This window comes from Microcebus murinus, chromosome 10 (assembly GCF_040939455.1).
Source record: "Microcebus murinus isolate Inina chromosome 10, M.murinus_Inina_mat1.0, whole genome shotgun sequence".
In the NCBI taxonomy this organism is placed as follows: domain Eukaryota; kingdom Metazoa; phylum Chordata; class Mammalia; order Primates; family Cheirogaleidae; genus Microcebus; species Microcebus murinus.
In genome coordinates this window covers 8,662,963-8,690,802 of record NC_134113.1, presented here as the reverse complement: position 1 = coordinate 8,690,802, position 27,840 = coordinate 8,662,963, and the positions used below count along the sequence as shown (strand labels likewise).

Here is a 27,840-nt window from a genome sequence, read left to right as displayed (position 1 = left end):
GTGGGTCCTAAGCGTCCTGCCCTCTCCTGGCTGAAATGTCGGATTTACTTCAATGAAAGCTGCCACAGAGAAAGAACTCAGTGGCCTCCAGCCAGGAGCGCAGTCTTGCTCAGCATCAGCTTCCCTGGAAGCTTTCCAGGAGCTGAAGGGCTGTTCCCTTCGCATGCAATAAATTATTCATTTCTAAGGCGATTTATTCTTTATCTCTCTTTAAACTTTATTTCTCCATGTTTCTGGAGCTTGAGAACTCTCTTCAAAGAATGAATTGGAGATGGATGGTCAGGGGTTGGGGGGTGGTGGGTGTGATTGGCACGCAGGGATGGAACTGTCCATTTATAAACTGAGAAAATGAACGTAGGTGCAGATGGGTTTCTGGTCAGGAAATAGCAAGATTGTTTAACTTAGGGCAGGAACGAATGGGTGCTGGGGAGGAGAACGCAATGGAGGCAGTGACAACCTCTCTCCATAGTCAAAACCCAACAACGTCACTTTCAGAAATTGGTTGAGGACCTTGGGTTCCGAAGGAAACATTTTTAAGGTGTTAGGTTGGCTGACAGGTACGATTCTGAGCTAAGGGAGAAGCACTAAAACATAGTAAAATGAGTGAAGGCTCCGGGGTCAGACAGACCGACCTAGGACCAAATGCCAGCCCCACCAACTACTTTCTATCTGGATGACCTTGGGTAAATTACCTAATCTCTCTTGAGCCTTAGTTTCTTATCTGTAAAAATTAGATATGGTATAACTCACAGTTTTAACCAGACAATCTCTGTAAAGAACTCATCCCAGTACTTGGCACAAACTAGGCGTGCAATAAACGGTAGTCACTATTATCGTCAGCTACTGGCCAAATAACCAGAGTTGACCCCAACTCCCCAGTAAACAATTAACTGTAGCACGGCGAATCTGGGTCTCAATGACGCACCCTTTGCCCAATAATGTGCCAGGAAAAAACTCAGTGGAGTCACACCAATGGCGTTAGCGCTTGTTGTTGGACGGGCTTTCTTGCTGTTCCACCAATAGTTTGAAGATTTGACCTGGAAGTGACATCCTGACAGTCCAATGACGCACAACCAGCCCACACTCAGCACTTCGGAGGGGATAAATCAAGGAGCCGGCACGTATAGATTCCGTTATTAGGCAGTACTGGATGGAGAGAGGAGCTTAGGGGAAACAGCGCCGGAGCGAGGCACTAATGAGCTGAAAAAAGGAGAAAGACAATGGTTGCGCCAAGCAAGCCCGGCCGCCATCATGCTCTAGTTTCCCCTTCGCCTCTCCCGGCCCGCGACCAAGGAAGCGGCCTCTGGGATGCTGAGGGGGTGTGTCCCCGCATGATTGGCGCAGGCAGCTCAGCCAATCCTAGCTCGTCAAACGGGAAGCACTTAACCAATGAGGGGCGACGGCAGCGGCGAGGAATTGGAGGGGCGGAACAGCAGTTTGACGGGCACAAAAGCGAGCCAGTGAAAGCCCGAAGCATCCTCCCTACAGCCAATGGAGTGGGGCTCTGGGCGGGCCCCCGAGTGTTTGTGTTGTGGTTTTGGGGGAGGGAGGCGGAGGGGAAAGTTTGTTTATTTTGTTTTTAGTTTCTGGGGTCCCCGTGCTTCTGGAAGGTGAAGCGGGAGGGAGTGACCCCAGCACCCCTCAGTCCTCCTACGACGTCGCCTCCATAGCCTGCGGAGAAGCGGGGACCGCGCGCATCGCCTCTCCTCACGGCGGAACGCCGCGCACTCGGAGCCGGCACTGCTCGGCGGTGAGTGAGGACCGACAGTCGCGCCGTCATTCCTCTCCCCCGCGCGCCGCCCGGTCGGAGCGGAGCGGCCGGGGGTCGGCGAGGACGCCCGCGGGGGCGCGCAGCGCGGCCCGGGATGGCAAGCTGAGGCGCGGCTTGCGCGTGTCCTCGCGAGTGAGCGCGCGCGCGGCGGGGAGCGGGCTGGGGAGGGGGCGTGAGCGCGCGCGGGGCCGGCGCGGCAGGCGGCGCCGAGCGCGCGCTCCGTGGGGACGGGCGCCGGGTGGGCTTGAGTCGAGGGGCGGGGAGGGACACGGGGCGACGTCCGGCGCGCGGGCCGGAGCGGCCGGAATGGCCGGGCAGCGACTGGCGGGCGCGCGCGGCTCCGGGCATCACGCGCCGGCAGGTGTGAGCCGGGGGAGGGCTTCCGGGTGGGCTGGCCCAGTCGAGTTCGCTTCCCGTCGCTGGGGGCCTCGGGCAGGGAGGCTCTCCCGTCCCCGGCTGGCGGCCGAGAGCCGAGGCCCGCGGAGGCGCGTCTGCCCCTGCCTGGCGGTGGCAGAGGGAGGCGTCGGGCCTCCGAGCCTCCGGTCCCTGCGCGGCGACCCTGCCGTGTGTGCAGGACCTGCGCGATGGAGTGAAACGTGTTCCCCAGCTAAACGCGGGGCGCGGGATCCCACACCCTCCCCAGAGCCCTGCGTGTGTGGCCTCTTGGGGAGGCGGTCCAGACTTTCGACCGAGAAGTGCAGGGCATGGGGAGGACAACTGTGGATGATACAGTCCTAGGGAGTGTTCTTCACCTTCCCCTCCTCCGGTGCCTTTTAGTTTAAAAATACCAGGTTTGTTAGCCTATAGCGCTTAATTATCAATCCAGCAAAATACACTCTAGTGACTAAAGACATCCAGTAATGGTAGCCTCTTGTCAAGCGCTTTAGAAGGACCAGCCCATCTTTAGTTCTCTGGAAACAGGTTAGCAGTCTGGGATTTTTAGCCCCTGGCTTTCTCATGTCTCTTTTGGCTATTTTGTTACTTTTTAGCATATATGCAGGAGATTGAGAGATACATGGAGATTCAAGTTGGTCATTTGTATTACAGTATAAGCAAAATTGTACAACAAAATTGGCCAGAGGTATTTCTACATAGTTAATGAATAAAACAAACCAAGAATCAGTGAATAAAACATTAATGCTTTCCCAACAGCTAAGCATATACAAGTAAGTTTTATGGAAATCATACATCTTAGCATTTTGTGAACGTTTAATCACAGAGGCTATTTCTCTTTTCATTGTGGGAAGTTTCAGTAGTGTAAATTTCCTCTTGGAGAAGCATCAGTGATTTTGGCGCTGAAACTACATACGTATTTTTGGTAGTGTGTAAATGCTTAAAGAGCAGAACTTTTAGCACATCGTCTTACACCTCTACAGTGTGCATTATCACTGTAGGTAGGTAGTGGGAGAGATATGAATGTAGTACCTCCCTACACTAAGTAAGGCACATTCACCAGTATCCAGAACACATACCGGCTTGTCCCACTTGGGACATAGTGATGGTAATGATGCTTTTATATTTTCTTAGTTCTTGACCGTTTTTAATTGCTTGTCACATGCATCATTATTTGAGCAGAGTAATTTCCTATAGGACTTAAAGAGAAGTAAGAAATTCCCAAGCTGCCTTTCTGTGGTAGCATATAAATGTCATGGCCTTAAAAAAATTTTTTTTCATCATTCACATGGAAATACAAATGTTTTAGGCTAGGCACGGTGGCTCACACCTGTCGTCATAGCACTTTGGGAGGCTAAGGTGGGAGGATCACTTGAGGCCAAGAGTTTGAAACCAGCCTGGGCAATATAGCAAGACCCCATCTTTCTAAAAAAAATTACCTGGCTATAGTGGCATGTGCCTATAGTCCCTAGCCACTTGGGAGGCTGAGACAGGAGGATCTCGTGAGCCCAGGGGTTTGAGGCTAGAGTGAGCTATGATCGTGCCACTGTACTCCAGCTTAGGCAACAGAGTGAGACCCCATCTCAAAAAAAAAAGTTTTAAAATCAGAACAATACAATTTGTTGAAATGGTAGTAATAATATTAGCTAATGTTTATTGCATGCTTACCATGTTCCGGCCTCTTTCCATTTTTTACCCTAATTCTTACCTCAAGCCTTTGGGATAAGTATCATTACTGTTCTAAGGGTGAGAAAAAAGGCCTCCAAGAGCCACACAGCTAGGAAGGTCAAAGGCATAGGTTTAGTTTCAAGTCTGTCTGGTTTCAAAAACTGCATATTTCATCTTGCCTCCATGCTAAATTGCCCAGAGGAAGGAAAGCAGAAAGGACACTGAAAAGTAGAGAGGAGTTGGCCGGGCGCGGTGGCTCACGCCTGTAATCCTAGCTCTCTGGGAGGCCGAGGCGGGCGGATTGCTCGAGGTCAGGAGTTCGAAACCAGCCTGAGCAAGAGCGAGACCCCGTCTCTACTATAAATAGAAAGAAACTAATTGGCCAACTAATATATATAGAAAAAATTAGCCGGGCATGGTGGCGCATGCCTGTAGTCCCAGCTACTTGGGAGGCTGAGACAGAAGGATTGCTTGAGCCCAGGAGTTTGAGGTTGCTGTGAGCTAGGCTGACGCCACGGCACTCACTCTAGCCTAGGCAACAAAGTGAGACTCTGTCTCAAAAAAAAAAAAAAAAAAAAAAAAAAGTAGAGAGGAGTAGAAAAGGAAAGTACCACTGATGATTAGGTTGCTCATACCTAATTTAAGGTTTTAATGTTAAATTAAGCTCATTCTTGGTTTTTAGAAATTAAAAACATTTTTGCAAAAGTACATCTAAGTTTTGTTTTTATTTTCCATTTGGTTTTTATAAAGATAAACAAATGCATTTTAGTTCGGAGTATAAGGCTTTCAGAGCCCTTTGTGCAGATCTCTGCTCCCCTGTACCTTGCTGTTGTGATGATCTGTGTGTACTCTTCCAGGGAGCAGGCATTATTCATTTTTGTATCCAGCACAGCGGTTGGCATATAGTAGGGGCACAGTGAATGTTAGTTGACTAAGAAGCAGAGTTTAAAATGTAAAGACTTTGGGTTTGTTTTAGTAGTTGAATTATCCAGTTTTAATTTAGTGGGACAATAAGAAAATGAATAGTTCATGTGCAAGACACGTTCTAGAAGAATTTTTAAATGGAGCAACTCACGGGGTCTTGGGAAATTCTGCCAGTTTGCCACATCTCTCATGTTTACTTTCCTGTTTGAGTTACTGTGCTGTTCTCTTCTTCCTTTTACTTCCAGAGTTCTGAAAGGGAAGACTACACTGCCTGCTTCCTTGCCTCCGCTGCTTAGTCAGTCTTTACACCTTGGCAGCCTGGCTTCCAACCTTACTACTCTCTGACAGTTTGTCCAAGGTTCCAATTACCCAAAGGTTAAATTTCCCACAGTATCTTTTCAGGCTTCATACTGTTCTATCTTCCTGCAGTAGTCAATCCTTTTGAGTACCTCCATCTCTTTCTAAAATTTTATTTTAAAAAATAACATACAGTAACATTGACTTTGTACATACACGTGCACGTGTGTGTACTGTTCTGTGAATGTTTACGCATGTATAGATTCATGTAACCACTGTGACAATCAGGATACGGAACAGTTCCATCACCCCAAAAAAACACTGTCATGTCATCCCTTTAGGTTACCCTTTTCTTAATTCTCTGCTTTTTCTTAATTTTTTCTAATATCATACTGTCCTTTTTATCTTTTTGGGCATCATTCTTTTCCTGATTTCTGTCCCAGAGATAAGCAAACACTCGGAATCAGTCAATAAGGACTCCTTTTATTATTGTTTTATTTTTCTCTTTTTCTACTCTTTGTAAATGCTATTTACTTTTGGGACCTAAACTGTCACCTCTGTATACACTAACCTACATATCCATGCCTGACCTCTCTTCCATATTCTAAAGCAACATCCATATTTACCTGCTGGATTTCTTTACTACTCCTTCTTACTCAGTATGTTTAAAGTTAGCTAATGCTACTTGTACTAGCTCTTCCATCAGATTTTTCAGTATTTTTTCAGTGGTGCTATTATTCTCTCAAGTTTGCAATCCTGGAACACCTGGAAGGCTGTATAATTAATTTTCTTATTCCAGACCTACAATCCTTCTACTCATTTTAAATATTGGTTCCTGCCCCTTTACTCCCAACCCAGCCCCGATTTATTGGGCCAAGGGGAGCATAGGTAGTTGGGGAACACTTAGAACCCCTTTAGAATTGCACCACTTCTGTGGCTTCCCATTGCACTCAGGCCAGTTTGGGATTTTATTCATTTTTAATTTTTAAAACAGAGTCTTGCTCTGTCACCCAGGCTGCAGTGCAGTAGTGCAATCATAGCTCACTGCAACTGTGAACTCCTGGGCTCAAGCAATCTTTCTGCCTCAGCCTCCCAAGTAGCTGGGACTACAGGTGCAAACCACCACCTCTGGCTGGGATTTTATTTTTTATCCTATGAAGTTGTGCATGTTCTGGCCTCTCCAGCCTTCTTTCACCTCCTCTAACCTTCTGATTGCACAATCCTTTGAGTTCCTCAAAGTAACCAAGCCTTTTCCAGCCTTAAGGTTCTTTGTATATACCTGTACCACTCTCCTGACTTGGGCTGTTCTTCCTCTGCTCCCCTGTAGTCTGCACCCACCTGACTTAAGGTTCAGATTAAATTGTCACTTCCTCAGAGAAGTTTTCCTTTATGACCTGATCCCACTTCCCCCATCTGCCCTCAGTTTGGTCTCTCAGAGCTCCAGTTCTTTTTTCATAGCTCTCACCACAATTTGTGATTCAGGGCCATGCCCATTTTGTTAACCGTATCTTCAGAGCCTGGCAAAGTGTCAGGCGTCCAGTAAATTTTATTGGCCATGTTTCAAGTCTGGGGTTTGGTATTCATTATTTATTGCCTGTCTTGTAGTTTCTGGTACCCTTGCCTACCTCCTGATTTCCTCTGGAATTTGATGCCATTCTTGGAGGTCCTGCCACAGAGAGAGAGATCTGAAATTGTTGGAGAGAATACCAGTCCTGTTCTTCAGAATTGCACCTCTGCCTGGGAGCTTTTATCTCTAAGTCAGACTAGACGTCACCTAATCTGTGCTAAGCTCACTAAGTCCCACAAGCATTGCACCTTGGTTATCCAGGCTAGGGTCAGCACTTGGAGCTGGTATTTTTCCCTGTTTCAATCTGCTCCTGATTTCTTCCTCCTCTCTCCACCCAGCATGGAGCTTCTGAAGACCTGGTATACTTTCCAGCTGAGCCTGCTTTACCCTTTGACATTTTGCAGCCTTTGACATTGACAACTGTCTCTAGTGTCTCACGCCTGCAGATTGCTCCCTCACTAATCTTCCTGAAAAATGCTTTATGTTTCCTGCTCTCTCCCAAACCTATTACAGGCACCTAAGTTTGAAAACCTTCAGTGGTGTTTTATTGCCTAGAGGGTTTAATCTCTTTAGCCTGTTCTTTAAAGTCCTCTAGGCTAACACTGTCCAATAGAAATAGAATGCAAGCCACAATGGGAGCCACATATGTAATTTTAAATTCTCTAGTAGCCACATTAAAAAAGTAAAAAGGGGTCAAATTGATTTTCATAACATTTTCTTTACTTCAATGTATTCAAATTATTGTTTAAATATGTAAACGGTAAAAAATTAATGAAATACTTTACATTCTTTTTTTAATGTTAAGTTTTTAAAATGTGAAGTGTATTTTTCACTTGTATACGTCTCAGTTCAGACTAACCACAATAAGTACTCAATGGCCACATATGGCTAGTGGCTACCACATTGGACAGCACAGCTCTAAACCATGTTCTTAACATAGTTGAAGGGCCATACCTGGATAAGTCCAGCCACTGGCCTTTTGGTAACTATTCCCCTCACCTAGAATCAGCTTCTTTATCCAAATATGCGATCCTTCCTTGCTAAGAAACCTAGGGGGACCCTGAAATTACCCCTAAATTTTAGTCCTCACCATCTCCTCTCTACCCTTTAACATTAATTTTTGCATTGTTTTTTCATGTAGTAATTACTTATATATCGATTTGTATTATAATCAGAGGTAATATTAACAGATTTAACAACAGATTTGATTTTTGACGAATAAGAATGGGTGTCTGATGCATTAGAACCGATGCCAGCTGTACACAGCTGCAGTGTTCTCATCTGTGTGTACCTGTTGAAAAGCAGCTCTGATTGTTCTGGGTTGTATATTGTCAGTTTCCCCCATAAGGCTGAATTTCTTGAAGCAGGCCTTTGTCTTACTCATCTTTGCATCCCTGAAATAGCTCCTGCCCTCGCGTGTGGTAGCCAGTCTACAAAATTTTAAATAAATAAATAAATGCTACCTTGTATTTTATTTTATTCTTCTTATGTGCTATGTTTTATCTTTCCAGTGAGAAACTGAAATATAAGTCCTTTGAGGACAGAGATCGTGAATTCTGAAGGAATTCTTGATTGTCTTCATAGGAGCATTTTTGTCATCCTCTGAATGTAGATTTGTGCCTTTTTTCCCCCAAACCACCTTATTGGGGTATGATTGACATACAAAAAGCTGTAGATATTTAATGTATACAATTTGATGTGTTTGGAGTAGATTTGCTTTTAAAAAAATAACTATATTTAGATATTTTTATAGGTTTTCAAGTTGGATCAGAAATGAAATATGAGGCCGGGCGCGGTGGCTCACGCCTGTAATCCTAGCTCTTGGGAGGCCGAGGCGGGCGGATTGCTCAAGGTCAGGAGTTCAAAACCAGCCTGAGCAAGAGCGAGACCCCGTCTCTACTATAAATAGAAAGAAATTAATTGGCCAACTGATATATATATAAAAAAAAATTAGCCGGGCATGGTGGCGCATGCCTGTAGTCCCAGCTACTCGGGAGGCTGAGGCAGAAGGATCGCTCGAGCCCAGGAGATTGAGGTTGCTGTGAGCTAGGCTGACGCCACGGCACTCACTCTAGCCTGGACAACAAAGCGAGACTCTGTCTCAAAAAAAAAAAAAAAGAAATGAAATATGACTTGACATTAATGAGACTTATTTTCTTTTGTGGTTTGTAAACTGGCTCTAAAAGCAGCTTCCAAAGTAGAGCTAAAAAATAGTTCCATAATTATTGGAATTAATGCATACTCTTCCAGAATCAGGGCAGAGTTGGAAAGTCTCTGAACTAGGAGTCTCAAATCCTGGGTTTGTTTGTAATGCAGACATATGCTTTATTATCTACTGTGTTCCAAGCACAGAAATGATTGAGAATTCAAAAGCTATAGTATAAGAAAAAATACTCCTTAAACACAGAAGTGAAACAATTCTTTCTAGGAAGATTTAATTTCTCTCAGCTCCCTTATAGTTTACTTATTTCTAGCATGGACTATACTATATCATATTTCTAGGTCTGTCTCTCCCATTAGATTGTGAGTTTCGTAAGAGCAAGACTACTGTATTCATCTCTGCATCCCCAAGCACACATTGTACTGTGCCTGCCGTATTGTAGGCACTCAGATGTTTGTTGAATAAGTAACCCGAAATAAATTACTTAGTTTTGCAGAGCCTTAGTTTTTTCTTTTGCCAAGTAGGGAATTCTCTGCCTTAGAGATTTGTTGAAACTATGGTGAGATTAATCTTTTAAAACTACAGAGCACTTTTGTATATGTTATATCTCAATATAAAATGTTTGCTTAAAAACAGGGTAAATCTGATCATATTTCTCCCTTATTTAAAACTGTTAATGAGGCCTAAAGACTCTGGTAAGAACCTGAATTCCTGTTCTTGGTCTTGTTCACCAAGTGCCCAGTGAAGACCCTGTGTTACTTCTTTAATGATTTCCAACTCAACTCCACCCTATATTAGAAGATATGCTCTTTTAAACACTCAAATCATTTGATACAATTGTAATAAAAAATAATTTAATTTGTATATTATCTTTCCTCTTCTAGAAAATAGCTACATGAATAAAAATTCTTCGTTTTATTCATGTTTGTATCACTGTTGGCTAGTGCTATGAGTTGCACGTAGTAGGTCTTCAATAAATATTTTTCAAATTAAGTTAGGAAAGAGAATTTAAAATAAAAATTAAAAATATCTCTGGTTCAAGGCTGCGGTGAGCTATGATTATGCCACTGCACTCCTGCCTGAGTGAGAGAGTGAGACCCTGTCCCTAAAAAAATAAATGAACAAAATCCCTCAGTCATTGTAATGTTTGAAATACATTTAATATATGAGGACAGGAAGGGAGTTTCCATTTTAAGCTGAATCTATTGTCTCTAGGTTTAATTTTTTCTTTCTTTCTTTCTGTTTGTCTGTAGCTGATTCTAAACTTTATTTTTAGGTTTAATTTCTTAATTTCTACTTGTAATAGATAAACATTTTAAGATTACAGAAAGAATATTGAAATTTTTAATTTGTCTGAAATTATTTAGCCATTGTAGAGTTTAATGAGTATCCTCTTAATTCTTATTAGTAGAAATAATCAAAATGGTTTATTCCTTTAAAAATCTTTAAAGAAATGTGCTCAAGATTGACATGACTATGTTTTCACTGAACATTTGAGTGGGACCATGTGCTGAATGCTGTGCTAGAAGCTAGGACTGCAAGGGCGGGATGAGAAGAGATCTTTGTTCCCAAGGAGTACACAGTCAAGTGGGCGAGACAGACACGGACACAGATGAGTGCCATTTGGTGTAGTAAGTCCTCTGATGGACAATACAAGGGGTGGAGCAGGAGGTAAAAAGGAAAGTCATCGACACAACTTGGGAAGGTCAACAGAACCTTCCCAGGGAAGGTGACAGTCACACCAGTTGTGGGGGAAAGGGCATTTCAGGCAGAGGGAACAGCCCATGCAGAGGCACGAAGGAGCATTAGTATAAGGAGAAGATGACTAGCACAGTGGTTTGCTTTATAAAGCTGGAGTTAGGGTATATTGCCAACAGCTGACTTACAGGTTAACTGTGACATTTCAGACTCAGACTCTTGGACTACACTGCAGTTTAGAACTGGAAATGACCTTGGAGATAATGATCTGATGCTGTATATTTGAATTCATAAAGGCATTGTAAAGTACCATTCAAAGAAGAAAATCATAAACCACAGTGGTGCTTATCACTTCTAGTTAGTATACTTGCTGGAGTAGTGTACCTATAACCATGCAGATGATGTCAGGTAGAATTAGAAAGTGGTGACTCATTTAAGCTTATCTGTAGGACAGTGAAAGGGGTGACCTCTAGATCACCTGAGGCAAGTGCTGATGCCATCTCACGTGGGCCAGACACTGAACCTGTGAAAGGGATGAAATCAGAAAGGGCTACACAGAAGGCCCTCTGGTGCGTGAACTGGGAAAGACAACTGAAGGTCTTTATGTATCTCTGAGTGGCTCACTGAGCTAGCATTAGTCTAATTTTGATTCTCAACCAAAATTGAACAAGATTAATTGGATGTAAATCTAGTGTGCATTTTCTTTTATTTTACTCATCTTTAGTTTCAACAGCTCTTTTTTTTTTCCTGTTTCCTTCCCTCTGTTTTTCTTTGCCCATTACTCTTCAGTAGTACTCCCTGTCTCTCATCCATCCCAACTCTTGCCATCTTTTGTTCTCTTTTTGGTAAATTTTCAATTGTGAAATGTCTGTGTCTTGTTGGCTATCCAATGTTTCTCTGCTTTGCATATTCAGAGCTTACACTCTCAAGATGTTAATTGACCAGTCATAATGTTGATTTCTGTAAGTTCTAATTCATTTATCAGCCTAGACAACAGAGGGCTAAGGAGCTAATAGGATGGTAGGGAAAATGGTAGCAATGAGTGTAGTTTATTTCAATATATTTGGAAAAGAAAAGAAGGAGAAAAATAGAAGCAGGATCAGGTTGAGAAGGCAGCAACATCTTAAATAAGATAGAAAACTTATTTAAAAGGTGCATAGGAAGGACCCAGGGGAGAAAGAAAAGTTGAAGTGGCTTGAATGGAAGGAGGTAGCAGGTTTGATGGGGTAGGGCCACCAGGTTTCTTTTTTGAGCATAGGTAAAGTATAATCATTAGAAGTTCCCTGTAATTCTTTAACAAAAGAGGGAGAAATCATGGGTTCTCATCTTGGATCTCAAAACAAATTTATACTTTGTTTTTACAATGGCATCTGTATAAACAGTCATACAGGATTGAAGACGATATTGATTACAGCTTTAGACTTTTCCAGTTACCAGATCACACTACCTGTGGTTTATGACAGTGAACATGTTTATTAATTCTGTTATCTTGTGAATAGTACAGTTACATTGTATGCTTTTCCTAAAGGTATTGCTTTATTAAATGTGTACATTTAACATATGCCACAGACTGGGCAGAAGCTCACGCCTGTAATCCTAGAACTTTAGGGGGCCAAGGCAGGAGGATTGCTTGAGGTCAGGAGTTCAAGACCAGCCTGAGCAAGAACTCATCTCTCCAACAAAATAGAAAAATTAGCCAGGTGTGGTGGAACACGCCTGTAGTCCAAGGCTACTCGGGAGGCTGAGGCAGGAGGATCACTTGAGTCCAGGAGTTTGAGGTTGCATTGAGGTATGGTGACACCACTGCACTCTAGCTGAGGTGACAGAGCGAGACCCTGTCTCAAAAAAAAAAAAAATTAAAAATTAAATATATCATAATATTTTATAATGCTGTCTTGGTGTGTCTTTATTTTAAATATATATCCTAGGAGCTTCAAAAAGTGGAAGTGGCCCAGGCTTGCTAACCTAGAGACCCCCTGGTCAGTATATCAAGAAAAACATCTTGAGCACCGGCTGGGTGTAAGATTCTGGTGTGGAGGAAGGAGACTCAAAGTGAAAGGTGAGAGTGCTGCTCTCTGAGGAGCCAGGTGTTTCCTCCTGTGAAAATCCTGCCGATGGTGTATTATGCTCAGTAATATCCTTTTTGTGAAGAGATATTTTACCCAGATGTATATCTCTGTTGAACTTCTAAATACAGAATCTTTCCTGTTAGATGTACCATGGACAACAGATTTTTAAATAATCTTTCACTATCTGATCTTTTGTCAGTCTTCTTTTTGCTATAAATTTTATGTTTTTATACTAGTACATTTAAAATGTATGGTGTTTTTATTTTTCAGCTTGGCTCAATCCCCTTAAACAAGTGGCCACAGGAATTACTGATCCCCACTTAAACCGTGCAGGTGGGTCAGTGGATTGGTCTAAAGAGAGGAGAGGTGGGGCACCATGGCCCATACCTGTAATCCCAGCACTTTATGAGGCTGAGGGGGGAAGACTGCTTGAGCCCAGGAGTTTGAGGCTATAGTGAGCTGTGATTGTGTCACCGCACTGCAGCCTGGATGTGAGACCCAGTCTCAAAAAAAAAAAAAAAAAAAAGAGAGAGAGAGAGGAGGTCTGTTTATGCCCACGCTCCCAATATATGGCTGAAAGGCCCAGAGGAGAAAAACATTACTTTTAAAACACTGAAAAACAAAAACAAAACAGAAACAGTGAAAAGGTTCTTTGTAGAAATCACAAAAACAAGAGAATGAAAATGCAAAAGACATCACATTTCAAGCCAGTAAGGGCTGGTTGGAAAACTTTAAAAAGGGGAGTCCCTCCCTCCAACCCCCCCTCCCCACAGATTGTGAGTCTGCCTCAGCACATTGTGACACCACCCTACACTTCCTGAACTCACCAGAGCCAGGGCTCAACATTGATAAAGCATGTTTGCTTTGGAAGCAGATGCACTCTGGGCTTACTTACTGTACTTAAAAATGTGTATTTAATGTCATTTTCTCTTCCTTTAGCTTTCTGTTTTTCAGACCTTGGGCTTATCATTCAGGGTGCTTTTCAGAAAAGTACTTCCAGAGGTGGGAGAGGAGCCTGCTTCACCTCCCTTTGAAGAGGTGTTGACTGTGGGTCCCATCACTGGTAACCCAGCCACCCAATACTGAAATCTCTTGAAATCCTGACACATTGAATCTTATAACATTGTTGTGTCCTTTAGCTTTGGACTTTGTCCTTTAGCTGTGGCTTTGGACTCCAAGCCTCTCATTTTTGTTTTCGTGCCACCATCCTGAATGTAAGTCATCATTGGGCGATGTCTGGATTATTCAAATAGCATTCTCTCGTCCTACTCCTAGCTTCTCCCCAGAAAACATTTTCCATATACTGTTTTCTTTTCCCTTCTTTATCAACCTGTTCTTTCTTACTCTATGAAATCCAAACACCAATGTCTGAGCCAAGTCCCTTTATTGTTTCTTTATCAACTGTCATTTCCTAGTTCTGAATATTTGCCTTCTCCTGTGTAATGTTTTTTCCATTTTTCATATGATTTTCTCTCCTTTTTGTTTCCATAATTTACAAAGGCTTGACTTACATAAAATATTCTCCCCGCCTCCTATTTACTCTCAGAAAGCCTTCTCTATCTAAATTTACTTTGTCTTCCTGGCAGCCTTTTCTAAGTAGTATCATTTGGATACATAGTTTGTTGGATTAATAATTGAAATGATTGTGACTATAATGAACTAGATAAACCGTGCTATTTCCATTCATTAATTCTAGTGGCATTTTTATTCTTTCTTTCCTTTTTTTTTTGACACGATCTCACTGTGTCAGCCAGGCTGGAGCGCAGTGGTATCATCATAGCTCACTGCAACCTCAAACCTGGGCTCAAGTGATCCTCCCACCTTAGCCTCCCGAGTACTGGGATTACAGGCATGGGCTACCACACCGAGCTAATTTTTGTATGTTTTTGTAGAAACGGGGTCTCACTCCGTTGCTCAGGCTGAAGTTTTTCTATTTTAAACAAATATAGTTGTATCATTTACAAAGAAAGATAATTTTATTTTCCTGTCTTTGAGTTCTAATTCTTACCTGTTGTACTGGCTAGTACTTTAGTGCCAAGTTGAACAGAAGTGGTTATATGAGTGGGCATTCTTGCTTTTTCATGTCTTAGGAGGAAAACATTTAGTTTTGAACCACTAAGTGTGGTGTAAGCTGTATTTTCCTAGTTGCCCTTTGTCAAGTGGCAGAATTTCTCTTTTAGCTTACCAAGTTTTGTTGTTGAGACAGAATCTCACTCTGTTGTCCGGGCTAGAGTTCTGTGGCATCATCTTAGCTCACAGCAACCTCAAATTCCCTGGTTCAAGCAATCCTTCTCTCTGAGCCTCCCGAGTAGCTGGGACTACAGGCATGTGCCACCATGCCCGGCTAATTTTTTCTATATATTTTTAGTTGGTCAATTAATTTCTTTCTATTTTTAGTAGAGATGTGGTCTAACTATTGCTCAGGCTGGTTTCGAGCTCCTAACCTTGAGTGATCCATCCACCTTGGCCTTCCAGAGTGCTAGGATTACAGGCGTGAGCCACCGCGCCCGGCCTGCTTACTAAGTTTTTGTCAGGAAAAACTGACCCTGTAAGTGCTGCTTCAGCAGCAGCAGACAATTTTTGATATGGTTTCATTTTCATCAAGTTCAAAATACTTCCTAATCTTTATTTCTTCTTTTACCTATGAGTTATTTAGAAATGCTGTTTGGTTTCCAAATCTTTGGAGATTTCTACATATCTTTCTGTTATTGATTCCTAATTTAGTTATATTGTGGCCAGAGAACATACTTTGTGTGTCCAGGATACCCAAGACTAATGCCAGGTTCAGTGATTCACTAGCAGAACTCAGCATATATTCATACTCAAGACTAAGATGTGTTTCAGTGAAAGGATACAAAGCAAAACCAGCAAAGGAAAAAGGTGCTGGTGAAACCAGATGAAATCTTCTAAGAGTCTTTTCCCAGTAGCATCATACAGGACACACTTAATTCCTCCAGAAACAAGTTGCAACAACATGTGTGAAGTGTCATCTACGAGGGAAGCTTGCCTGAGCCTAGGAATCCCGGCTTTTTATCGGGGTTCAGTCATGTACCCACCCTCTACCTAGCATGTACCAAAATGTCAGGCTCCCAGAAGGAAAACAGGTGTTCAGCCTAAACCATGTGATATTTAGAGTTTAGGCACAATAAATGACTTTTATCAAATAGAGACTAGTGGAAACACTCCTGAAATTCAGGTTTATAGATGCCAACCAAGGGCTACCCCTTGCAAACAGATTTTTCTAAGGATGGCAGCCTCAGGTTATGCTATGTGAACTATTTTTGGAACACTTTGATTGAGCAAACAAAATTAAAATTTATTGGGTTTTTTTTTTATGGCCCAGAATATGGTCTGTCTTGGTAAATATTCAGTGTACACTTGAATGTTTTGCTGTTGCTGGGTAGAATATTCTATAAATGTCAATTAGGTCAAGTTGGTTAATAGTGTTGGTCAAGTCTTTTATAGTTTTACTAATTAACTGTCTACTTGCTCTATCAATTATCAAGGGAGAGTGTTGAAATTTTCATCTATAATTGTAGACTTTTCTTTTTCTCCTTGCAGTTCTGGTTTTTTTGTTTTTGTTTTTTGTTTTTTTTTCATGTATTTTTTCCCCCCTTCTGTTGCCTGGGCTAGTGTGCAGAGATGTCATAGCTCACTGAAACCTCAAACCCCTGGGCTCATGCATCCTCCTTCCTCAGCCTCCTGAGTAGCTACAACTATATATAGGTCTGCACCACTACACCTAGCTAATTTTTAAATTTTTTGTAGAAACAGAGTCTTGCCATGTTGCCCAGGCTGGTCTTGAACTCCTGGCCTCAAGTCATCCTCCTGCCTGAGCCTCCCAAGTTGCTGGGATTACAGGCGTGAGCCACTATGCCTGCCCTTTCTTGGGGGAGGAAGAGTTTGTGAAGAATTGATATTAATTATTTCATTCTATATAAATATTATTTGATACAATTCCCCAGTGAGATTATCCGGTCCTGGGCTTTTCTTTATAGGAAATTTTAAGATTATTAATTCAGCTTATTATAGGCCTATTCAGATTTTCTGTTTCAGTTTGGGTAGTTTATCTCTTTCTAGGAATTTATGTTTCATGTAGGTTATCTAATTTGTTGTTATACAGTTATTCTTGTCTGGTAATTTTTTATTGGATGCCAAACATTGGAAATTTCGTGATTTTGAGGACTAGATCTTTTTTATCTCTATATATTATTGATCTTTGTTCTGGTTAGACACTGTTGACCCATTTTAGTGTTGTCTTTAAGCTTTGTTAGTAGAACCAGGATAGTACTTTGGATTAATTTTCCCCACTATGGAAGCAATACATCTCCGAGTGCTCTACTTAGTGCCCTATGAATTCCGAGGTTTTCCACTCTGGCTAGTGAGAGTACGCACTATTCTTGGCACTATGTGAGCTCCAACGATTGTTTCCTGTAATCCTTTGGGGTAGTTATTTCCCCAGTTTAGGGCAGTTTTCTCACATGCATGTGATGTTGTAGTACTCAGCTGAACATTCAAAGGGTCTCCTGCAGATCTCTAGCATCCTTTCTCCATGCAACTCTTTCCTCTTTGGTACCATACGCTGCCACATCTAGATGCCTTGGCATTCCCAGAGCCCAGCTCTGTCTCATCAACTAAGGGAGGCCTTTTGAGTTTCCCCTGGGTTTCCCCTCCCTGTTCTGTGTCCAGGAAACTCTCCCTAGGCAGCAAGCTAGGCCACGTGTAGGGCTTACATTGTTTGTTTACCATCTCTCAGGGATTGCTGTCCTATGCTGCCTGAAGTCCAGTGTCTTGATAACTGTTGTTTTATATATTTTTTATAGTTTTTTAGTTATTTCAGGTATGAGGATAAATCTGGTCCCATTACTCCATCTTTTTTTTGAAGCAGAAGTCCTGACTTTTCTTAAAACGTTTGAGGAATTCTTTAGGAGTTGCTGCTAGAGTATGAGATATCCTTTGGAATTTCCGTAGGGGAAAATCTTCATTCTTTCAGGGTGGATTTGATTTTAAGATACAACCAAGAGTAATTTTTCAGGTCTGGTTAAGTGATTTTTCATCTGGGTTATACTGTTGGGGGGTCCAAAATGAGTTCAGAGCAATGGAGAAGATTTCCTGGTATGATTTGTAAACTAGGTTGGAAGCAAAATAAGAGTTGCAAAATATTTTCAGTGATGGCAACTTGGTAGAGATAAGGATACAACTTCTTAGGGGTATGTATCTTGAAAAATAACTTTAATTTGAATATTTCTGTATATTTGCTGGTATATATTTAGTATCACTTTATATTTAAAACTTGTATTTAACTGCTTCTTAGTAAGGTTTCTTAAATTGTTTTTATGTGATATTCTCTCTCCAACTTGATAAAAATTCTCTGGTGTCTGAATAATTTTGTACATTTCCTCATGACACTACACTCTTAACTGTGGAAGCTTCTTAAATCATGATAGCCAGCTAACTAGTTTCTGCGTAAGGAAACTAAGATCACCCTGTCAAAATACATTGCATGATATAAAGTATGTAAAATTTGTTTTTGATACCGATATAGCATTATTAATGCCTTCATAAGTTTAATTAAAAGCTGTTCATATAAGATACTGAATTCCAGTAGCTTGAGCACATATCTGTATTTGTCTTATACTGTAGGAATTATGTGAATGACCTAGTTCAGAGGGATGCCTTGAATTGGATGTATTAGTTAGGATTCTCCAGAGAGGCAAAGCCAACAAAGATATGTATTTATATAGATATATGAGAGGGGATTTATAGGACAATTGGCTCACATGATTATGGAGGCTGAGAAGTCCCATCATAGGCTATCTCCAAGCTGGAGAACCAGAGAAGCTGCTAACATGGCTCAGTCCAAGTTGGAAAGCTTGAGAACCAAGGAAGCCAGTGGTGTAACTCTCAGTTTGAGGCGTGAAAGGTCAAGAGCTCCAAGAGACCACTGGTACAAGTCCCAGAGTCCAAAGGCCAAAGAACCTGGAGTTCTGACGTCCAAGGACAGGAGGAAAAGGGCATCCCACTCTGGAAGAGGACAAGAGAGAGAATTCACCCTTCCTCCACCTGTTAGTTCCAGGATCATTTTAATAAAACCCATTTTTAGGTCCACAATTCCTTATCGAAAACTAAGGGCCAGATGTATTTCTGGCCCTTAGAGTTCAGAATTTTTTTTTTTTTTTTTTTTAGAAAGCTAATAAGGTGAGTTTACCATATATTATATAATGCTCCTGCAGGGTCAGGGGCATCCCTTCAGAGTCAAATACGTTAATATTTCGACAGCCAAAGCTATGACTATTCTTACTAAAGTGGGTAGACTATAAATAGTCTCATGTCAGTTCAGGTCAGATTTTGTTACCAGTTAAATTCACATCAGGTTTGCCACTGACGAATTACGGACAACTTTGTGTTTTTTAGATGTTTTTGGATTTTTAAATTGTGGATAAGGGATTATGGACTGTATTTACTTCTTAGTTCTAATGTTTGGTTTCTTTTGTTACTCTGAGAAATGAAACCCACTTTCCTTTTTTCCTTCTACAGGATATGAGATTAAATCTGTTCTCTGCAGGCCAGTTAGTAGAAATTAGGACACCTCTTCACAAAGCTTGATACCTTAGGCAGCTGTCACTGTCACGTGACACCTCCACTGGATACTTCCCGCACTTTGCTGGCTGTATAAGAAGAATCTCATAGTTCCCCTGTTCTCCGCACTCTTTTCAGAGGTGCTTTGTGGTAATAAATACTAAGGAAAAGAGATTTGAAAAGTGTAAGTACTTCATGTAGTATCTGTCCTATCTCAAGTAGAAATGTTTCAGAAGGAGCAGCACGCTTTCTCTGGGCTGACCTTTCCTATTGTCAGCTAATATGGAAATTTAAAAAATAACATACACTTCTGCACCATTTGAACTTTTGTTTTTAGCATAAAGGAACACATACTTAGGGTAAAACAAAAGTCCAAATGGTACAGAAGCACAAATAAAAAGTAGAAGCTTTCTCCTGCCCTGCCGGACCCTTCACCCCTCCAGCTTTTGACCACTTGTTTTATAGCTTTCCCAGGGGTTTGGACTCTTTGTAACTACTTTTTTTTTCTTTAGTTCAGACTGTCCAGGGATTGGTTCAGGGAATTCTGATTAGGCATTATAACCCCACTTAGATTGATTTTGTGTTTGTTATATGTTAAATTTTGGAGAGGACCTTTTCTGGTCTAGCTGGCAGTTATGTATTTTATTTTTAGAGCTATTTGTTCAGACTGCATGATTTTGAACTGTTAATGAAGTACATTTTAAAAAATATTCATTGTTCCAAATTAAAAGTGTCTGAGTATTAGCCAGGTGTGATGGCTTGCGCCTTTAATCCCAGCACTTTGGGAGGCCAAGTAGAGGATTACTTAAGGCCAGGAGTTTGAGACCAGCTGGGCAATATACTGAGACCCAGTCTCTAAAAAAAAAAAATTTTAAAGTTAGCTGGGCATGGGGATGTGTACCAGTAGTCCCAGCTATTTGGGAGGCTGAGGTGGGAGGATCGCTCAATTCCAGGAGTTTGAGGCTACGGTGAGCTATGATCACACCCTTCTAACTTTGTCATCTATCCTGGGTGACAAAGTCAGACTCTGTCTCTGAAAAAAAACAACATAGTGAGTATTATTCAAATACAGAAATAAAAATAAATAAATTATTTATTTAGTGAAAAATAAAGTTTTAAAAAATCAAATATAGGCCGGGCACAGTGGTTCACGCCTGTAATCCTAGCACTCTGGGAGGCCGAGGTGGGCGGATTGCTCAAGGTCAGGAGTTTGAGACTAGCCTGAGCAAGAGTGAGACCTAGTCTCTACTAAAACTAGAAAGAAATTAATTGGCCAACTAAAAATATATATAGAAATGGGCATGGTGGCGCATGCCTGTAGTCCCAGCTACTCGGGAGGCTGAGGTAGATGGATTGCTTGAACTCAGGAGTCTGAGGTTTCTGTGAGCTAGGATGATGCCACGGCACTCTAACCTGGGCAACAGAAGGAGACTCTGTCTCAAAAAATAAATAAATAAAAAATAAAAATAAATAAATAATATTTGACAGTGAGGTTTCCCTAATGGAACACTTACTTTTAAGAAGAGGGGTATTAATTGGCTCGTTCACCAAGTCAGTGGTTCTCAGGGTAATCACCTGGGCAGTGGGATGCAGAAGGGTTCCCAGTGATTACTCCCAAGGACATTGTTATAATTATTCATGTTCTTAAACCCATGATAAATATAAATGCATCTGAACATGAATGTCCTTTTTGGGAAAATATAAACTTTTGTCTTAATATGGACCCCATATTCTTTTATTGTTTAGCTCAACAAACATTTATTGAGCACTAACTATGTCATGAACTGGATTCACAGTGGAGATACAGATTGCTGGAACATAAGCTGGAAAAAAAAAATTGAGAACAACTTCTCCTGAGTCATAATGAGGCTGTTAGAGGTACCCTTTTATTTTTATTTACTTATTATTTTTAAAAATTTTTTATTTTGAGGCAGAGTCTTGCTTCATCACCTGGAATAGAGTGCATACCCAGTTAGATTATACCCTTTTAAATGAGGGTGTGCTTAGTATTGGCTGAAATGTATTCAGTTTTTTAATTTTTTTTTTTATTTTTTTGAGACAGAGTCTTATTTTGTTACCCAAGCTAGAATGAGTTGCCGTGGCGTCAGCCTAGCTCACAGCAACCTCAAGCTCCTGGGCTCAAGCGATCCTACTGCCTCAGCCTCCTGAGTAGCTGGGACTACAGGCATGCGCCACCATGCCTGGCTAATTTTTTTGTATATATATTTTTAGTTGGCCAATTAATTTCTTTCTATTTATAGTAGAGACAGGGTCTCACTCTTGCTCAGGCTGGTTTCGAACTCCTGACCTTGAGCAATGTGTCCGCCTCGGCCTCCCAGAGTGCTAGGATTACAGGCGTCAGCCACCGCACCCAGCCTGAAATGTATTCAGTTTAAAGATATTTGCTCTCAAACTGTTTGGTCCCAAGTCCTTAGCAGGCAATACCCCAAGACCCTCAATCCCCACTGCCCTATACCCTACACACACATAGAGTTTGAGTGTTTTGTTTTTTGTTTTCAATCCTTTTACCTAGAGCCATATATGTAGGACAGCAGGAATAAATAGTTGTCAGGATTCCAGGATGCCTATTTCCCAGCTTACAGCCTTAGAGTTCTTGTTTGTACAGAGTGCAATATAGACCACTTTTTTTGTTAAGTGAAAGTCAAGGACTCTTTGTTTTCCTTTAGGAACAGCAAGTCCTTGTCCTCTTGTCGTAGAATCTTAGGATTCAGCACCCTGCATTAAACAGGAGCTTCTCTAACATGTCTGGAAATTGTGGGAGCTGAGCTAAAGATTTCTAAGGACCTTATGGCAAAGCTTTGGCTAGTAGCATATAAGAACCTAGTGGTCTCTTTTATTGGGATTTTGGAGGGGCTGAGGACTCAGGTCTATGACATTTCAAAGAACTTCTCGTCATTAACTGAGAAAAAAATGCTGGAAGGTAAAGGGAAACTTAACTGTAAAATTAATTTAGTAGAAATAAATTGTTAAGTGGGATTAATTTAAGAGCTGTGAGCAAAAAGTTGCTGTGAAGTCAGGCAAAGAAAATAGTCTCAAATCAGCCAGTGCGGTGGCTCACGCCTGTAATACTAACACTCTGGGAGGCCAAGATGGGAGGATAGGTTGAGGTTGTCAGGAGTTAGAGACCCTGTCTCTACTAAAAAAGGAAAATATTAGCCAGGCATGGTGGCATGTGCCTGTAGTCCCAGCTACTTAGGAGTCTGAGGCAGGAGGATTACTTGAGCCCAGGAGTTGGAGGTTGCTGTGAGCTAGGCTGATGCCAGCCACAGCACTCTAGCCAGGGTGACAAAGTGAGACTCTGTCACCCCGAATAAAATCAAATACAAGGTATCTGATTTTAAAATAGGAGCTGATTTTTTTTGGAGCTTAGAAAAGTAATATAATTGTCCTCTATGATAGGAAATGATAAATAATACAAGCTAATCATTTAAGAGTAAATAAAGGATAAGATGTGAAAAACTATCTTGAGAGCATGTAAAATAAGTATATTCGAAGATGGTGAAATATTTAAATTATCAGGAATTTCTAAGTATATGTATTAACATGTAGTAAGAGTATGCTTTATAGCTAATGCAGGTTCTAAATTTAATGGCATCAGTAGGCTCTTCAGATTTTATATTTTGTCTTGTGTTTTGGTTATTTTTCTTTTAAGAAATTTTCCTATTTCATCAAAGTTGGCTAGTATATTAGCATAAAGCTGTTTATAACATTCTTTTATAATGTTAATGTCTGTAGGATTGGTAAATATGTCCCTCCTTCATTTCTTTTTTTTTTTTTTGAGACAGAGTCTCACTTTGTTGCCCAGGCTAGAGTGAGTGCCGTGGCGTCAGCCTGGCTCACAGCAACCTCAATCTCCGGGGCTCAGCGATCCTACTGCCTCAGCCTCCCGAGTAGCTGGGACTACAGGCATGCGCCACCATGCCCGGCTAATTTTTTGTATATATATTTTTTTAGTTGGTCAATTAATTTATTTCTATTTTTGGTAGAGACGGGGTCTCGCTCAGGCTGGTTTCGAACTCCTGACCTTGAGCAATCCGCCCGCCTCGGCCTCCCAAAGTGCTAGGATTACAGGCGTGAGCCACCGCGCCTGGCCCCTCCTTCATTTCTGATATTGGTCATTTGTGTTTTCTTTCTTTTATTCTTCACTCTGGCTAAAAGTTTATCAATTTTTTTTTTTTTTTTTTTTTTTTTTTTTTTTTTTGAGACAGAGTCTCGCTTTGTTGCCCAGGCTAGAGTGAGTGCCGTGGCGACAGCCTAGCTCACAGCAACCTCAAACTCCTGGGCTCGAGCGATCCTTCTGCCTCAGCCTCCCGGGTAGCTGGGACTACAGGCATGCGCCACCATGCCCGGCTAATTTTTTTTTATATATATATCAGTTGGCCAATTAATTTCTTTCTATTTATAGTAGAGACGGGGTCTCGCTCTTGCTCAGGCTGGTTTTGAACTCCTGACCTTGAGCAATCCGCCCGCCTCGGCCTCCCAAGAGCTAGGATTACAGGCGTGAGCCACAGCGCCCGGCCTAAAGTTTATCAATTTTATTGATTTTTCCAAAAACCTAGATTTGAATTTCATAGATTTTCCTCTATTGTTTTACTGTTTTTGCTGTTTTTGATTTCCTGTCTTATCTTTATTATTTTATATTACTTGCTTTGGGTTAAATTTGTTCTTCTTTTTCAAGCTTCTTAGGAATGAAAACTTAAGTCATTTAATTTCAAACTGTTCTTGTTTTCTGATAGAAATATTTAATGTGATACATTTCTCTCTAAGTACTACTTGACTATATTCTGTAGTTATATTTCACAGATTTTTGTATGTTGTGTTTTATTGTCATTTTCACAACATATTCTAATTTTTCTTGTGATTTCTTTTTTGATCCATACATTATGTATAAGTTTGTTTCTTAATTTCAAAATATTTATGGATTCTCAAGATATCTTTTTGTTACTGATTTCTGATTAAAAATGCTGTTGTGATCATAAGACACATATATGATTTCAATTCTTTGATATCTCTGGAGACTTGCTATGGCCATCTTTAGTGAATAGTTCTGTGTGTACCTGAAAACTGTGTGTATTCTGCTGTCCCAGGGTATAGTATGCTATTAATGCCAAATTAAGTCATGTTGATTGATAGTGTTGTCCAAGTCTTATATATCTCTACTGATTTTCTTTCTATTTATTATATATCAGTTTCTAAGAGGAGTGTTGAAATTTCTGACTATAATTGTGGGTTTATCTGTCTACTCTTTCGGTTCTATTTATCTTTGCTTCACATATTTTGAGCATCTGTAATTAGGTGTATACACATTTAGGATTATTATGTCTTCTTGATGAATCGAGCCCTTTATAATTATAAAATACCTCCTTATCTCTGGTAATATTCCTCTTCCTGAAGTTTCCATTGTGTGATATTAATATGGTCACTCCAGCTTACTTATGCATGTTATATCTTTTTTCACCCTCTTACATTTAACTCATTTATCGTTTTTTTTAATGAATTTCTTTTAGGTAGCAGATAGATCTTTTTTAATCCAATCTTACCATCTTTCCTTTTTAATTGAGGTGTTTAGACCATTTACATTTATGTCATTTTCAATATGGTTGAGTTTAAGTTTACCATTATGCTGTTTTCTATTTATCCCATCTGTTTTCTGTTTATTTTTTCCTCTTTTTCTGGCTTCTTTTCAATTACTTTTTTACTATTCCATCTCCTCTGTTAGCTATAAACCTTTGTTTTACTTTTATAACAGTTGCTTTATGGCTTAAAATATGCATCTTTAACTTACATGGTCTGCCTTAAAATAACATGCCACTTTATAGTATTTGAAAAACTTCAAAAAGTGCACTTTCGTTTTCCCCTTATATCTTTGGATTATTGTTGTCATACATTTTATTTCTACATATGTTATAAGCTCCACAATTCATTGTTACTTTGTTTTTGATGATACTTGAAAATCTGAAAAAGGAAAATCTTTTACATTTACCCACATATTTGCCATTTGCAGTGCCCTTCCTTTGTTCAGATCTGAGTTTCCATCTGTATTATTTTCTTTTAGCCTGAAAAACTTCCAACATTTCTTGTAGTGAAGATCTAGTGGCAATTAGTTCTCTCAGCTTTTGTTTGTTGAAAAATCTCTTTATTTCCCCTTCATTTTTAAAGGCTGTTTTTGCTAGCTGTCAAATTGTAGGTAGATAGTTTCTATCTTTTAGCATTCTAAAGATACCTTTCTGTAGTATTGTGAGAGATTAGATCTATCTTGTATGGTTTCTAATGGGAAGTCAGATGTCATTCTTAGCTTTGTTCACCTGTATGTAGTGTGCCCGTCTCAGTCCATTCCTGCATCTATAACAAAATACCTTAGACTGGGGTGACTTATAAACAACAGAAATTTATTGATTATGGTTTGGGAGGCTGGGAAGTTCAAACTCCAGTTGCCAGCAGATTTGGCATCAGGTGAGGGCTCTCTGCTTCATAGACGGCACACTGTTGTGTCCACGTGGTGGAAGGGGTGGAAGGCTCCCTCAAGCTTCTTTTATAAGAGCGCTAATTCCATTCATGGGGCAGAGTCCTCATGATTTAATCATGTCTCCAAAAGGCCCCACCTCTTAATACCACCACATTTGGAATTAGGTTTCAACATAATTTTGGAGGGACACAAACATTCAACAGCTTTTTTGCTCTGGCTGCTTTATAAGATTTTCTTACTGGTTTTCAGCGATTTGATGATGATGATTTGCCTTGGAGTGGTTTTCTTGGGATTCTTGATCTGTGGGCTTAGAAACTTAAACAAATTTGGAAAAATTTTAGCCATTATTTGTTAAATATCCCTCCTTCGCCACTTTTTGGTACTCAAGTTACACATAAATTAGACTCGTTGATACTGTCCCATACGCCACTGAGGCTCTGCTCTTTCTTTAGTTCATCCATCTTTTTTCCTGTGGTGTCTCTTGTGCTGTTAGGTTTAATCAATGAATTTTTCATTTCAGTTACTATATTTTTCATCTCTAGAAGTTGTTTGATCATTTTTCATATCGTCCATTTCTTATTTTGTTGATAGTTTTAATTCTTGAACATGTTTATAATAGCTGTTTTAAAATCATGTGCTCACTCCATCATTTTTGTCATTTCTGAGTCTGTCTCTGTTAACTGATTTTTTTTCTTCCCAGGTATGGGTCACATATTCCTGCTGCTTCACATGTCTAGCAGTTTTTTATTGGACACTGTATGTTGTGAATGTTGTTATATCATTAGGTATCTCAATTTTGTTGTCTTTCTTTAAAGAGAGTTGAGTTTTATTTTGGAAAGCAGTTAAGTCAAAGATTGATCCTTGCTAGGCTAGGTGTTAAACACTTTTAGGGTAGGCTTCTAGAATTTAGCTAAGGCCTGACCCTTCTCAGATCTCTACTGAATGCCTGAGATTCGCAGTGAAGTCTCTGGCTGGTTGGAATTCAGATATCTCCCAGGTGGATGTGAACTCTAGGAATCGTTCAGTTTTAAGTTCCCTAGTTATTTTTTCTCCAATAGTTTGTCTTTTCCCAGCCTTACGGAGTTTCACCCTACCAGTTGGTATTCGGTTGAAGACTCAGGAGACCCCTATGCAGATTTTTGGAGCTATTTTGATGTGTGTAGCTCCTTCCTATCTGGTACTCTGCCTTGCAAATTCCAGCTACCTCATCCTCCCCAAATCTTGAACTCTGACTCCTCAAATTATTTAGCTCACTGTGTTCTGCTTAGGTTCTCTCTCAGAACCGTAGCCTGGAAAATACCTCCAAGTAGAAAGCCAGAGCCTTTAAGGACTCACCTCTGTGGTTCTTTTCTCTCAGAGATCACAATGCTAGCTGTTGTTCAGTGTCTGAAGTAGTTGATTCATATAGTTTATCGAATTTTCTGGTTCTTTAGAATGAGAAGGCAAGTGTGGTACTAGTTGCTTCCTCATGGCCTGAATGCAAAAGTTGAGATCTCATTCAATTCCCACTGCAGGCTCTTTCCAGTTTGCCTAGTAGTTGCATAAACATTTTGCTGAGCATACACATTTTTGCAAGCTAAGGGAAATACTAAACAGTTTCAATTCCTGACCTCATCGAACCCAATCAAGAGGTTAGACCAAGAAAATAATTCCAACAGGAATCTGGACCACTCCTTTATACCACTCCTACACTAGAGATGTTCTACTTCGGTCTGTTAAGAAAGTCACATTCTGATGACCTTTACCCTGCATACCTTTTCCTATGATAACTGTTAGAATTTTTATTTTTGAATCACAGATACTGTAATTCAGTATTTTGCTTTTACTAGGCTACAAGTGGTTTTTATTGCTTTTACTTTGTGTGATGGGAATGGAACACAGATATATTTGAAAAAAACTTTTTATTATGTAAGTAATACATTTTTATTGTAGACAGGTTCAGAAAACATACATTGCCCATCATCACTGTAATCCTGCTGTGCTGAGATAATGACTGTTAACATTTTATTTATTATTTATATTTATATTTATTATTCATATGTGTGTGTGTGTACACTTGGGAAAAATTTTTTTACACAAGCGTATCATGCAATACATATTGCATTGGGACCAGCTTTATCCACTCAGTATGTGTTGTGAGCATCTTTCCATGTCAGTAAGTAGGTTCATTTTTAATGGCTGTACTATATTTCTTCATGGGGATATATAATAATTTCCCATACTGAT

General features: G+C 40.5%; 1 protein-coding gene across 5 annotated transcripts in view; it reads left to right on the top strand.

Annotated features, from left to right (window-relative positions):
* Nucleotides 1-1,077: 1,077 nt before the first annotated feature.
* Nucleotides 1,078-27,840, top strand: part of TNRC6B (trinucleotide repeat containing adaptor 6B) — a 249,037-nt gene continuing 222,274 nt past the window's right edge. For 3 of the 5 annotated variants that reach the window (XM_012741670.2, XM_012741671.2, XM_012741666.2), the window contains exon 1: nt 1,078-1,750. The gene's annotated coding sequence lies outside the window, so the exon portion shown is untranslated. Of the gene's footprint in view, nt 1,751-12,407; nt 12,539-27,840 lie in introns of all 5 variants that reach the window. The other 2 variants (XM_076006973.1, XM_012741675.2) reach the window with 2 other exon arrangements.